The 15597-nt window shown below is 37.6% G+C and overlaps 1 long non-coding RNA gene across 1 annotated transcript; it reads right to left on the bottom strand.

The window, feature by feature from the left end:
- Positions 1-2559: 2559 nt before the first annotated feature.
- Positions 2560-15469, bottom strand: LOC310912998. The gene is made up of 4 exons (XR_014590756.1): positions 15415-15469; positions 6396-6451; positions 5060-5201; positions 2560-2962 (listed from the first exon to the last, which is right to left on the bottom strand). It is a non-coding gene; the product is annotated as an uncharacterized lncRNA (long non-coding RNA).
- Positions 15470-15597: the final 128 nt, after the last annotated feature.

Below are 15597 nucleotides of genomic sequence, written 5' to 3'. Positions count from 1 at the left end.
TGTTCTTTGATGCCCTTCAATTGTGAATCCAAAAGGAATCTGGAGCCTCAGGAAAGTGTTTGGCACACCATGGATGTTACAATTTTGAGGGACATTTTGGTTTGGAGGGAGTCTTAACTAAGGCCCACTTGGGCTTCCTTCATTATGATTAGATAGGCTTAAAGCAAAAAGCTTCAAAGGAAGTTTACACCAACAGCCAATACTTTACCACTGCCACCCTTTCTTCTTTGGCATCAGGTGTTTCCCAAATATTTCCCAAGATAGCCACTGGTCAAAAAAACCCCATGTAAATATAGAAGCAGAGTTTTTGTATTCCCTTATTGATTTTTAATTGCAGTTCACCACAAGCCTCTCAAGAGCCATAAAGTTGCAATGTGAGGTTTTTTTCTGATATTTTAGACCTAATTTAACAAAACAGGTTCTATGTTTTTGCTGTCAGTATTGTCCCCTACAAGAAAGCATTTGATCAAATATTCTATGGATAGTGGCTACATACTAATTCACAGGAGGTGACAGGTGTTGTGTTGAGGTCAATGTCCTGCAGAACAGACAGGTTTTTTTCAGAGATAAGCTACAGACTGCCTTAATGGGCAAGTCCAGCTGCTCAGTTCTTGGCCTTTATCTCCTATGATCATTTGGCAGAGTGGGTGTAGTCTCTCACTATCACCCAAGCAGCACTTTTTTCAGTTGCTTATAATTGTTCAGCAGATCCTTCCATATTTGTAGAATATACTCCTGTAAACTTTTGATTCAGAAGAAACTGCTAATTACTGTTATGGAAAATTCATACAGACTTGTCTCTATAACTGGCTTTGTGATTGTTTTGTGGGTGATCTGGCTGCCATCAGCTCATTTGAAAAAATTCCTTGCAATATATTTTATATTATCTTTATTTGCTGCACTTCTGAAAAGTTGATTTTGTACATGTTGAGTAGAGGAAAGCAAACAAAAAAAGTTCACATTTTTATTGTATTTTTAGTAGTTTAGCAACATATTCATATTGCTGCATGTGAACTATAGAAGCAGTGAAACATAAGTCAGAGTTGATGGTATACTTGTCTGACATTTGATTTTAGTTTACTCCCACAGATTTGAATAGAAATATTACTTTTGTAGTCAAAGTAATTAAAAATTGCATAGCCATTTAAAAAACTATCCGGTAAGTCACTTTCAGGGTAGTTGACTATTTACTTGCATGTTTACCATAACTGAGAGGTGATCAATACTATACCATTTGTTCCTAGTATATATTAAGACTCTGAATCACCTTCTACAGAATTAAGATTAAAAACAAAAAAACCCAAAAATTGTGGTGTTTTTAATTTATCTTTTTGGGTCTTTTCTAGAGAGATCTCCAAGTTAATTACAACTGTTAATTTAAAGTAGACTAAGCTATATTAAATGCCTCAGTATCTATTTTTCTTCAGAATTAAAAATGACCTTAATTCAGTTTAGCCTAACTCACTTTGGAAGTGAAATATGCTAGGTTATCTGAGGGTCACTTTAATTCTAGCTGGGAAAGTTCAGAGAGTTCAGCAAGCTTTCCTACATATTCTGCACCCAATAAGTGAGGAATGATGAGGAACTAGTAGTCTCACGTCTAAATCTAGGCTTCACTACATTCTGCTCAAATGTACATCCTGTAAATTGTGTCCCTCTGTCACATATCACTGTATTGGTTAAAGAAGTCTAGCTAAAAAGGTTCTTAATGCACGATCAGCTCTTCTGTTGTTATATCTTTAGTAGTGCCATCTAAAAATAGGAAAACAGTCTAATATGATTTTCCTGGTTTATTTTTTATTTCTAGAAGAACATTTTTTTAAAAGAAAAAAAAATCACTTTCATAAACCAGTATTTTTATCCCTTTATCTTTCTACAATCTTCTGTTTTTATCTCAGAGTTACAGTACAGTTCCTAGAAATACTTGGAGCTGTGCATTTACACCTAACTGAAGGTAATATGTCCCATTTGCTCCTATTATATTATTTCTTCTGCACACATCATCTTTTGCTGCAAGTGTTTTTATTCTTAAGAAAATAATCATCCAAGGCAGCAACATGCAGTTTCCTCATGGTTCAGACCCCTAGCACCTGAAGACAAATAAATTCAAGCTTTTTCTAAATGTTCAGCATCTTTCATCTGCTTATTTGTGTTATTATTTCTTGCTCAGGAGTTCCAGCTCTGGGTGTTTTTCTGCCTCTGACATCTTTGTCTTATGGCATTTTCTGTTCTTGGTAATATCTAGGGTTCCAAAGTACTGTCCAGTCCAACACTTATTCAAGTATTAGTTTCTTGGCAGATTCTAAATTGCCTCATCTGGAGACTGTTTCTCCCTGGTCTATTTCTGTATTATTTGCTCCACTTTCTGTTGAAAACCAGTGACTTTTTAAAGTTGGAAGCGTTCTAAATTTTTTTTTTTTTTTTTAATCTACACATCTTCAATGGATCTTACCCTACGGCAGGGTAATTGCACACTTACTGTACACCTCTAGCAGATAAAATTGTCATCCCAATCTTGTAAAGTAAAAGACACTTTTAAACATTCAGGACCAAAGCATATAACTTTAATATGCTTAATTTTTATTTAGAATGCAATACTCCTCGTTTTTTGTAACAGCTTCATGAATATCCTCCTTTTCTTGGATTGCTGAGAAGTAAGTATGCCAAATGCATCAGCACTTGCTATTTTCAGAAAGAAAACCTCCTTCTGATAGACTTGCTTTTAAATAACACTTACTGCTTCCAGATGTACACTGAAGTGTTCTTGCCTTCTTTTCCAGTAGTTTCTGGTATTTCCAGACTTTGAGCCTTTAAATACTTCAATTTCTTCTCAGTGTCTTTTTTTTTTTTTTATTGCTAGTGCCATGAATGAGTGGTCATTCCAGGTTTAGAGGGTTTCAGTAGATGTTCTTCAGTCAGGTGCCTGCGGTGCTTTTTCCTCACAAGCCAGAAAGCTAAATCTCTAAAACAATATTTAGACCAGTAACTTTTCATCAGGAGAAATAATAAGGAAAACCAATTATAGCATCATATTTATAAGTGTGAATCTATTGAAAAAAAAATCCATGCAAGAAAAAAAGAGTAAAAGCTACTTTGCATATGAAAAAAAAGCAGCTCAAAAAGAGCTTGTAAAGTTTATTTACTATTTTTGGATTTCTTTTGACTTGTCTTTGACTCACAAAGCTAAAGGGAGAAATATCTAAAGTGCATGCCAAGAACTTATTAATTCTCATTAGCACAAAGAAGAAGTGGTTATTTCAAGTGGTTGTAATGCAAATGTCAATGTAAAAGTTTTTTTCCTCCCAAGTCCAGAGTCTGAGAAGCCATTGTCAGACTGTGCTTTGATATTAGTAGATGTTCTGTGTGTTTGATAGATGTATGGCTGATTCACCAAAAAAGAGAAGTTGAGTGTTTTCAAGCATTGTTTCAATCTCATGAAACAGAGAACTTTGACTTCTATTTGCATTTAGTCCAAACCAGATTTTCTCTAAACTCAGTTTCACATCTAAAAGATGTGAAAAGAGATAATTTTCTAATAATAGCTGAAATAAATGTAATGCTTCTAGTGAAGCTTTTATTTTTTTAAATCCATTTTAAAAGATAGTAACCATGTGAAATACAGTTTTTGCACAAGAATGTGAAAGACTGGGCTTTTAAATTGGTATTAAGTATTATGATTTTAACCATCACATTTGCAAGAAAGAACTCAATTTTTTTTGTGCAAAGAGCAGATGCATCACCAAGTAATATATTAGCCAATAAATGTCTACATATAAAATTTATCCTCAAACATTTCTAATGCTGTAATTCCTTTCAAACAATTTCAGTTAAAATGGATCAATCAAGGTCTCTAACAGAGGATGTACAGAAATCTGGCTGTTATCTTTCGGATAACATCTACATTTATTTCTTATGCTCAGGTGCAACATTTTAACTCAGATGACATTATATGTGTAGATCACTTGAAGTAGCTAGATATCAAAGCTTGTCCTTTGATATTTCTCCTCAGAAATCTTCCCTTCTATCTACTTTATCATAGTAAAAGTTATCCTGTGATTTAATCAGATATTTTTTGTTTCTCCTAGTTTTACTTTTTTTATACTGCTAAAAAAAGATACTATATTTCCATTCCTCCCCAAAAAAATGTTCTTTTCTATAACCCAAAGGATTTATATGCCTTTAGTTTCACACTTTGTTTTTCCCTCCTTTCTATCCCTTTTGACCTCCATTTATTTTGTTTGATACCCTATTCTATTTACTTGCTCTTTCCCTTCACTGTACTGCAGATTTACTACCAGAATTGTTATTTTGTAAGAGTTCACAAAACCAATGGAATTCAGCAGCAGTTTGGGGGTGTTTGGCATCCCTTGCCTCCTACAAATATTTGGTACATTAGATCTTAATTTTCACTGATAGTGTTGAACTAAAATGAAGGCATATCTAAAGCAGTCAGGACCTTTCCTCATCATTACTGAGAAGACAAACCAGATTTCTGATCCCCTGAGCACACATAAGCAGGGGCAAAGGCCATAAAAGCCATTGCTGATGAGAAACTATTTTTCCTTACGTCTCAAATGAAATCTTGATTTCTTCATACTCAAATGAAGTTTTGCCATCAGTGACATCAGGATGTTACCTGCAACACTGGCCCTGGGTGTGTTTTCTAGTTCTGTGCCCGTTACTCTTCATAAGCTCTGTCAAAGGAAATACTTCTCTTGCATCCTCTTTTTCACTTCTGCAATAACATTGCATTAATTTATTGAAAAGACGAGAGTTGGCCATATCCATTCCTCAAAGTTAGCATAGGGTAGTATATTGAATAGGCATTAAAAACATGTTAGAAATGGTTCTTGGGTAAATAACTGATTCCTATAATTTCTTAGAAATGCTAAATCCAGGTTGCAATTGTTCTTCAGTTTAAAGTTTATTTTCCCTCTGGATGACAAGGGAGGAATATTTTTTTTCCAATTCACTGTGTGTTTGAAGAGGGAGCTAAATGGTTTGTATATTGATCCTTTAATATGCAAATATTAATAACACAATCAATACCAATACTTACCATTTATAGAGTGCTTTTTCATCCACAAATTTTAGGGTTATACAGTTGGAAGTAAAAGGCTTCTGGAAGTTTCAGTGGTGTTGGAGAGGAGGATTTCCATGGCAGCTGGGATTTCAAGGAAGGACAGAAGAGAAAGGCTGGGCTGCAGGACAGAAGAAAATGTTTGAAAATGGTAGAGAGAAGAAAATGAAGCTAGGAGAATTGGAGCACAAACATGTGCAGGAGGGAGGAGAACGGATAAAATAATTATGGAAGAATTGTAGAATTTGCCTCATGCAACAGGAAAATATGGGATATAGTCTTTTATGAAAGATAATAGGAGGTGGTAACCTATCTCATTTGGAAAGAAAAAGTGTTGTTTTAATTAGGAGAAACTGGTTTTGTTACAGTCTTAGCAATACACACACTGTCCAGGTTCATCCCTGCCTGTGTGTGCTCTGTGTGTGCTGCTGTCTTTTCCCTGATGACTCTGAGTGGAGTAATTTGCAGACTTCTGGTCCAGACACAATCTTTTAATATATGTTTGTACAGCTGCATCACAATGGGGGCCTAATTTTGAATGGGGTCTCTGTTTTCTACCATAATTGAAATAACTAATCATAGTCACTCAATAATGTTGTCACTGTCACTTTTTGGTCATAAAAGTCCAATGAGATCATAAGGAAATGTTGTTACTAATAAGGTAAGGTAAGGTAAGATCATAAGGTAAATTGTGTTACTAATATCTATTATAGTAAAAAAAATTACAATCCATAGTCTGAATCAAAACTCACTATATCTATGTAAAGTATAATTCTAGTAGTCTTCTGTTTCTTTGCTACAACAAGCAGTTGTAGGAAAGGATTTGCTAAAATTTGGAGGATTCTCCTACCCCTGTGTTTCTCCACAGGCAGGGCTCCTTTCCCTGATGTGAGTTTGGAGTCCACAGCACAGACAGGGCAGGCCCCTTTAAATCTCTGTTTTATCTGGTTGCCTAGACAACCCCTGTAAACATCAGTGGAACAACGTGTGGTCTTCAAAAAGCTGAGGACCTTGAGGAAACACGAGGTCATTTGGGGACAGACAGATCCAGTGTAGCCTTACCTATATGAGCAGACAGATTTTTTCACAGACTTGTTTTGCACATTTCTTTTTGAATGCTTCATGCTCTTATAGCCTGTTTTAATTTGTGATATATGGAAAAAATAAACACATTTTCTGACAGCAGGTTTTTTTCTTGTTTTCTATATTGTTTTCTGTTGTGACATAGATATATACTGGTTAAATATTTATATGTAATGAAAGAAGAGTATGAGAGAGAATACTTTGACTATACAAAAGTGACAACTGCACTTACCTTTTTTTGATATGATTTTTTTGATAATACGATGTTTTTTCATTTTGTGGTGATAGCTTTAGAAAGGTAAAAAGCCTATTAGAAAGCAACTAAAAATACTAGCGAAATTCAAATAATGGTGAAAAAGTTACCATTTGCATTATATGTTGCCATTAAACATGATAAACAGAGGTTAAATATTTGTTAGCTGATAAATTATTTCAAAGCTTTTCCTTACTGATATGAAACAGCAGGTTCTATCTTACACAGATTTCTGACAAATTAATTAAAAAAAAAAATCCCCCAAAAAACCCCAAACTGAGAAAACAATCTGGCAGTTCTGTGTCCCTGATAATTCAGAACTCTTTTCCCAGCTAATGTTTTAAAATGTCTCCTTTCCTGGTAATGTTTCAATACAACAAGTTGCTTCAGAAAATTATTATTATTATTACTGCTGCATGTTATTGTTAAAAGTAGTAATATAAAGTTATTACATTGATTCTTTTCCAGAATTAAAATATTATATTATTTCTATATATCCCTCCTGATGTCTATAAAATAATTGGTGTCCATGGGAGATATATAGACAGGTGAACTTGGTCATAGATGAAAAACTAATTAACTTTGAACTCCATTTTATATCTCTAATTTTTAAGGTGAAAATCTCCATTTAGTTTGTGTTAACATGAGAGCTCTATAACTTGTACTTGATAAAAAACACTCCTCTTAAACTTTAGCTATAAAAAACTTATATAATTTCATATGTAAAATGTTTGAGTTTGTGATTAAATTATGAAAAAAGTCTGAAGCAGTAGCTTTATTAGGCTAACTGGATCTCAGAAATTAATATTAAATTGTTTAGAACTTTTGGTTGAATCCTGCAAACATCATCCTTGCCTTCATTTTTCTGAGAGACAAAAAGGAATATAAAGCAATTCCTGTTTGTGTAATCCAAATTCACACAATCTTAAGTCCTACATAGTCTTTAAAATGACAGCGAAGTAATCAGAAAATAGAACTGAGTCAAAACAGGGTAAAATGCAGAATAATTAAATTGAATGACAATTTTAATCCTCTGTTACTGTGGCTGGATCTTTGAATGGTAAAATCTTAACAAATCTTCATGGAGCTGCTGAGTCCACTACACTTTTTATAAAATATGACATGTTCTTTTTCTTCTACTCCCTGTATTGCAGCAGACTTTTAGTCTGACATAGGAGTAGGATGGGACTTGGATTGTAGCAAACCCATAATCTGCCACTGTCTGCTCTGGATCATTGGTAGCAAAATTCTTATTTTTAACGGAAGCACCATGCTTTAAAGACATGAAGGTTAATATCAGACTATCTGTTCTACATTTGCATCCTCCTCATTATCTTAAAGAGGGATAAAACAGGTTTGGAGACGTGAGTTATTTTATGCACAGAAATTTGCATTTTCTCAGTGAGATCAGTTCATAGTGTGCTTCCACAAGTTCTCACTTTGCACATTTCAGTTTATTTTATAATCTTTGTTAATAGTTCCTGCTGGTGAGTGCTACACAATAGAGACAATTTTTCAGTCTCTAAATGACACAGAACAATAGAAAATAGATATTTTTCAGTCTGTAGAAACTGTTACCTATGTCAGGGTATTATTCTTAGTTGTCCTGCAAGTTAACCCCTATTTTGTTTATCTTTTCTAGAACCAGAAATTCCTGTTGTAAATAGCAAGCAATATTTGATGGAAAAGGCAAACAAAACTCTATTGCTGAACAGGGAAGTTCCTTCTACACTCTGAATTAAATTCATATGCCTTCTACACTCTGAATTAAATTTCATATGCCTATCCAGATAAATACTGGTTAAGTTAATATGAAATATACTGTACAAAAGTTCCTTGTGAAAGATAACACAAAAGCAAAAGTCTTACAGAATTTCAAATTAAATCAAATAAATAAATTAAATTCCAGGTTCCTCTTAATCCTATTATGTCAAGGCACTGAGAGCACTAATATGTGTTAAAGGTGCCGCAAAGCCTCAGCTGGGACCTCCCCACAGGCACGGGCTCAGGAGCTCTATTAAGGTCAGGCCTGAGTTCACAGTTTTTGCAGTAGTTACACTGGAGGAGTGCTGATCCCTCCACAGCGATAACACGGCTGTGCCTCAGGCAGCTCCTCAGCTCCAATTCACTCCTGGTTTTGCTATGGGTCTGCCTGGTAACTGCTGGACCTTATCCTTGTCTATTGACTGATTTCCTGCCCTGATCTTGGATCTGCCCCGTCACTGTGATAGTGCCTTAGGGTATGGTTCTTGTTGGGTTTGTCCACTTTGGGTCTGCCTTGTTCAGGGCTGGGGCTGCTCTCTTGGGTTGTGGGAGCTCTCTTAGCTCATGTTCTCTTAGCAAGGAGCCCTGTTCTTGCTGCCTCCTGATGTGTTGCATCTTTATAATTTAAATCTGAATCCATAAAAGTTCATCTAATTTGCAGAAGACTGAGACTGCTACACATACCCAGACTCAGCGAGTACTTTTTGTCGGTGTCTTCTTATGTTCTGTATTTCTTGTGTCCAGGGCTGACCCATCTCAGTAATTTTCTGATCCTGCAATACTTGGTGCTATGTGGCACAAACTCAGATTTGGGTGGATTTTTACATGTTGCAAAAGAGGCTACTGTAATTCTAGACTTAACTATTCCAATAAATGCACATGGCTACATAGTCTTTATCCCCACTACAGTAGTTTCTATTTTTTTTCTCTGCAGAAGCATCTTGCCACTTTTATTAATCTGTGACATCCTGGCTTGAGTGGGCAAGAAGCAACATGTGTTCCCTCCTCTGCTCACCTTGCCTGGCTAAAGGACACTCCAGGAAACAGAATTGCATTGTAGAGGCACCTGAGCATCTGACATCATGTATAACTACTTAAGCTCTGATGGATCAGAATTCAGTATATGTAGTTAGATATCTTTGCATTTTGCAGCTCAGTGTATGCTGGAGTATTGGTATTAAGAAGATTTTTCTGCTGTTTAATGAGATTTATCTCACTGCTCTAGAGAAGTCAGTATGGATTCTAATGTCATCCTTCTATGTTGGGGTGTCTCAAATACCTACCTAGTAATGAAATGTTTATGAATGTGAAGATATTTCATCCCTTCTTCAGTGTTTTACATGATACAGAAGCCTCTATCATCTCCTTGTAAAGAAGGCTAAGTATTCTACTTAAAAAAAAAAAAAAATCTAAAAGGATTCTATAGTCCAGTTGTTGTCATTAAAAGGTGTTTGTCACCATTGCAAAATTAAGTTACAGTTGTATAAAAGAAATATGCTTTCCCCAGCGAACTAAAAATTGTTACTCGTACATTTGGAAACTGCCTTGAGGTACAATGATAACCCAAACAAGGAGGTTCTCATCTAACCTAGGGGTATTTTTGATAAATTTATGTGTAGAAATATTAAGGAACTGAAATATTTCAGTGTTTTAATAGTGCATACAGTTTTATTCTATTTAAGCAAAAATCAACTCTTCAATAGTCATTTTCATATGAAAAGTATTGTGTTCATATCACAATTTTTATTGTGATATGAAGTTTTCTGTAGTTTAGCTACTGTAATGAACTTGTGTCTAGAACAAATAGTTTGGAAATTAACTTACTTGGTATCTCTACTACAGGAATGCTCTGCAGAACACAGATTCTGAAGGTAGTGTATGAAAATCTTACTTCATATTAAGAAATATTGAAAGGCATACATTAATATATATTAAACATGCTAAATCTTATCACACTCTGACATCTAATCTATTGAGCATGTCAAAGACCTGGTGGACTTGGGCATTTCCTTCGGCCAGGGGCTCCAGAGGTCATATTTCAAGCGGTTTACAAAGTGTGAAGTAAATTAGGTAAACGTTGATAATAGATTTTTCTCAACCTTGTGCATATTTCAGATCACTATCTCCTGTGTGGCTTTTGACAATATATTCATCTGATAGGCACAAATTCATTGCCTGATGTGACATTGAACCAGTGGCCTTGGAATACATTTGAATCTGTATCCATTGCTTTAATAGAAATGCATCATTTTTACCTGATAGGAATGTTGGGAGAGTAACTCTTTTATATGGTATTGCCAAGTGAATAAAAGTTTTGTTTAGGATGTGTATTACCCCGTACAAACAAATTCTAGCATCTTATGTAAAATGATTTCTTTTCTTCCCAGGCAAAATTTAAATTAAAAAAGCATAAGGAGACCATCATAATAAAAATAAATGTGGACTTTTCTGTCAATTGAATCAAGATCTTCAAAAGATGTAGAGCTTCTTTAAGCTGTAAAGTTTAGACACTGATTATCTATCTTAAAAATGGTTATGGTGATAGTAATATAACACCCAATAGTTGTCACATTAGAATAAGTCAAAGTAGTGAGCCAATCACTTCAGACTTATTTCAACAAACCTGTATGGATGAATTTCCACTTACACCTGGTAAGGTATGGATTGAACAGATACTGAGAACTTTTACACCCTGAAAGGACATGCATGGAGAAAAAGCACAACTTTGCTGGGGTGGAAGTCTCATGCCCATTTTTCTCATATTTGATCATATTGCTTAAAATAATGATTTCATAACTATGTCCAACTGCAAAGGAGGAGCAGCTCACACCCCTCTTTCTACTTGGGCCTGCATGCCAGCAATAGGGTAAGCATTTAGTAACATTGTATGAACTTCCCCAGTTTGTGAATATTTACAAAAACTGGTTTTATTTCCTGGATGACCATAGTAACAGTTGACCAACAGATGCAAGTTTCCACTTTCCTTCAACTTATGCCTCATTTGATCTTACAGCCTTCATACAGAAGAATAATTTTCTTCTTCATGGCTGCTCAACAAAAGGAAATGTTTCTCCAAACTGCTGAAATTCTGGGACTTCCTTTCTTAAACAGAGGCAGACAGCAGATGGAAACTTGAAGATATTTGAAGAAGAACCTCCAAGCTTTGATTACTAAACAGATACAGATGCTCCGAAATTATACTTTGTGTGGTTTAAAATAGAAGTGTTCCTATCTTAAAGCTGTTCAAAATCATGCCCGAAGCAAAGGAACTTCATTAAGCTTGAGGATAATTGCCTGTAGTCTGTGGATAGCCTTGGTGTTACGGTATCTGCTTACATCAGTACCAAGTTTCACCCAGAGCATGTTTGGATGAGGACTATAAAAAGTTATTGTATGTGAAATGCTACATTATGTCAATATCATACTGCTACAGCTTGTAAATTCACATTGATCTCTATAATAAAAGATGTTTACAGCACTAATGAACTCAATCAAGTGTGTGTTTGCTGATACATAAAAAAGTAACAGGCCATCTTGCTGGGCATTTGATTTCCAGGAGATAATCCCAGACAGTACTCTGAAGATTAGAGAGAGAGAGGAGATAAGAAGCTGTGACAGGCTGGCAATATCTGCCTGAAACACCATCCCCTGTTAGCAGGTGTTGGTGCTGCTGGGAAGCTGTTGCACGGATTTTGCTACCACACTGAGCAGATGGCCTTTAAAAGAAATGGGTGTTGCTTTTTGAAGCAAAAATTATGTATGGGCTGAGAAGTATTGTAGCAAGAATCCTAAGGGAATATAAAGGATAGGGATGCAAGCTGAGCTGAACCTTGTTTCTTCATTGCTAATGTTTTCTAGGCTGACACTAGGAAATGGATGGTTTATGACAGCACAGATTATGTTTGGACATGGCTTTATAGCAAGTGGGGAAATGCACCTGTTTAGAAAAATGTAATTATCTACTTGGTAAACGCATTTTGAGTGTTGTGCAAACAGAAGGAAACACACCATTTTATAGCTATTAGCTAATAGGAATAGCTATTATTCCTATTATAAATCTATAGGCTGATTCTGTTTCAAATGAAGAACTTTTGAACTTTATGATTGTCACATTTAATGGTTTGAAGCCCATTTTGGCATTTACCAGTACTAAGAGTTGCACAAGGATAGAACCTGTTTCAAGAGCAGAGGTAAAATGCAACTTCAAGTTTCCTGGATGACATCAGACTGTACATCCTCCTGCAGCTCTGTAAGCTGGCAATGGAGTGAGCAGGAGAAACAGGTCTGCATTTCCAAGTCTATTTTGTGACTTTGTTCAAATACCAGTGTTCTTTAGAGAATTTAATTATCCTCTTTGTAATTTCAGGACATTTTATTCACTGACTTGGAGATGGATTACATATACAGCATTACAGTGCTCATAGTTATTCAGGGAATATATTTGTAGTAACAAGAAGGGAGAAATAGGAACTGTGTTCAAATAAATCATCAGTCTTTTTCTCAAAGATAGATCTCGTTGCCCTCACCATTCTTCAGCTGTAACAATTAAAATCCATAAAGGAATCCAGAACTTCTGTATGGAAAAATAGGAAAAACCTTAGAAAATTCTTAGAAGTATGTAGATTTCTGAGAAAGCACTTTCTTCCTGATCTGTGGTTTTCTCTTTCCTATTTATTCATTTGTGAAATTCATAAGATAACCTTCATGCCATATAAAAGGTATTTTTATTACTAGTTCTATTTACAATAATTATCTAGGCACATCTGTTCTCAAGAGCATCAATATTCAATATTTAAACTAGCTCAATATTAAAAATATAACTCTATTTAACGCTCCTAATTAAGCATCTGTGTATTTAATACCCTGCTTTGGTTCCTTACTATGTTTTGTTAGCTCTAATGTTTCAACATGGACGTAGCCAATACCATTTCCTCTCAGAGTGATTCAGAATGCAGATTGCATTAAAAAAAGTAAATCTGATCTGCTTCTGGGAAACAACAACTAAAAGCATGTTCAGGGAGGGATTAATGCCTCCTGCCTCCCAGGAATGGAGAGCAGGAAAAGCGTTTCTGCTGGGAGGCTCTGGCCTTTGCTGGGAAGATGTGTCACGGTGCTTTCCCAGCTGAAAACAGCACCCACTGGTACCAGCAAAGGGGAGGCTTTTCCTAAAATTCTCCCAGGAGCTGAGCACGCCACAACTCTATTCCCAAACTTTAGGTTTGCCTGTGAATTACAAAGCAACAACTGGGTGCAACCTCTCACCACAAACTCCTGCTTGGGGTTTGCTGCTCTTCCCAATGTATAATGCACTTTGCTCAGCAGAGGTGTGCACATGGCTTGGGGTGGAGAGGCTTGGTTCGGGCAATGGAATGTGGACACACCGCTAAAACAAAGCCGGCAGGGTCTGCTGTAGGCCCAACCCAAGCTTTGACCCAGGGATAACTTGCAGTGCTTGTCAGCCTTGTCAATGGTTTCATCTGCAGTCAGTGGCAGCATTCCAAATGACTAACGGAAAGAGAATCAGACCTTTCCTCAGGAGCATCCTGGAACACAGCTTTGGCACAGCTCTGAGAATAAGGACTGTTTACATGGGGACGAGCTGAGATCCCATTGCTTTAACAGGCTTTCTATCACTAAAATTCAGACCTGTTACTACAAACACTTACCTACACAAACAAGCATGGGAGCTTCTATCAGATTACGTTTGTGGCCAGAAATTATACTCCTGCTTTTTTTTTTTTTCTTTGACAAGCCCAACAAAGGTTTTAGTGGCAAATAAATCATAATCTCTGCAAATCATTAAAACCACAATGTAATCTGTCATGCAACCCAATGAAAAATACCATGCCCGTAAAAAGTAAATTCTTCAACTTTACAAGCTACAAATTGATACCACACATGAGAAAACAGTCTGATATCTCCCTAGGATTTCCTAAAGGATTTTTCATGTGGTTTTCTGTCCTTAACAATCATTTTAGCATTTGCAAGAAGCCCACAATCTGTTCCTATTAAAGTATCAGCTTACCTCAAAAGATGTTAAAATAGAGCAAAATAACTTAATGTCGATTAAGTTGCAATTAAATTTTCATTTTCATTTAACATTGTCAACTTTGTTTCAGTTCTTTCTGATCAAGAAATAGAAAACTTGAAACTAAGCCTACTGAATATATTTATTTCTAACTGCTTTAAAAAGGTAGTTGTAGATATTCTCACGGAAGGCCTTATTTTAGCCAAGACATTTTGCAGAAAATAATTGATGGAATTGATTTTAAAGGTATGTAATAATGAGGAACGTGTGATGTAATAGTATGAACAAAGTGAGATAATTAATAAATAAAACAAGAAGAAATCAATAAAAGATTACAGCTAGTTCCACGGGAAACATCATGCAGCCGAAATCAAATGCCATGGTGTCTTCCACTGCTTGTGAATTGGACTCCTACCCTTGACAAACACGGTGGTTACTACATAATCTACTGAGATAAATAGACTAAATTTCAGTTGGGGTTTTATTATTTATTCTTTAAGTATTCTTTTTTTGTGAAACTTTTTAATATTCTGATAAATTTCTAAAAAAAATTATTTGAGAAGCGTTTCTATGTTTTTTGAACCTTAATTGCATTTCTCTGATTGGGTCACCTGCCTTTATGTGAGGATGCAAAGTATTTCAGGAGAAGCCCGAAATGGCTGTTTCAGAGTGGCAAACAGCGGTTGTGCGCACAGGAAGAAAACATTTGGCTACGGGTCCAAAGGGGAAGAGGAAAAAAGCGGAGCCGCGGGCAGGGTTTGTGGCCGGGCGGGCACCGGGCTGTGCGCAGGGAACCGCCGGCGGCTCGGGCCCGCGGCGCCTCCACCCGCCCCGGCTCGGGAGCCTCCCCGCGGGCCGTGCTCGGGGTGCCCGCGGGGCTCCTGGGCCGGGGAGCGCTCCTCTGGCCCCTACGGCGCTTCCCGGCACCCGGGGCCCGCGGCTCGGGGGGCCGAGGGCAGACCCCGGGGCAGCCGGCGCTGAGGGCGGCGGGGCCCGGCCCGCCCTGCCCCTCCCGGCGGCCACAGAACACCCCGAGCTCTGCCCGCGTGCCCGCCGGGTCCGCTCGCAGCGAGACAGCGCGGGCCGCTCCACCGCCAGCGGCGGGGGGACACCGGCGGACCGGCAGCGCTGTCCCCGCCCGCGGCACCGCCCGCCCCGCTCCGGGAGCACCGCCCGCCGCCCCTCGGGCGCGATCGCCGCACGTACCTGTGTGGGAGGGCCCGCGCTCCCAGCCCCGCCCGGCCGCCCGGCCCGCCGGCGGTGCCCCCTCGCAGGGAATGGTTTGTCCCGGCTCCCCGCCGTAACCTCCCGCTCCTCCTCCCGCCCGTGCCCGGCGCGGATGCTGCGGCCCGGGATCGCCCCGCCCGGGATCGCGCCGCCCGGGATCGC

Source organism: Zosterops lateralis (assembly GCF_965231275.1).
Source record: "Zosterops lateralis genome assembly, chromosome: 9".
Taxonomy (NCBI): Eukaryota; Metazoa; Chordata; class Aves; order Passeriformes; family Zosteropidae; genus Zosterops; species Zosterops lateralis.
This window is presented reverse-complemented; position numbering and strand designations above follow the sequence as displayed.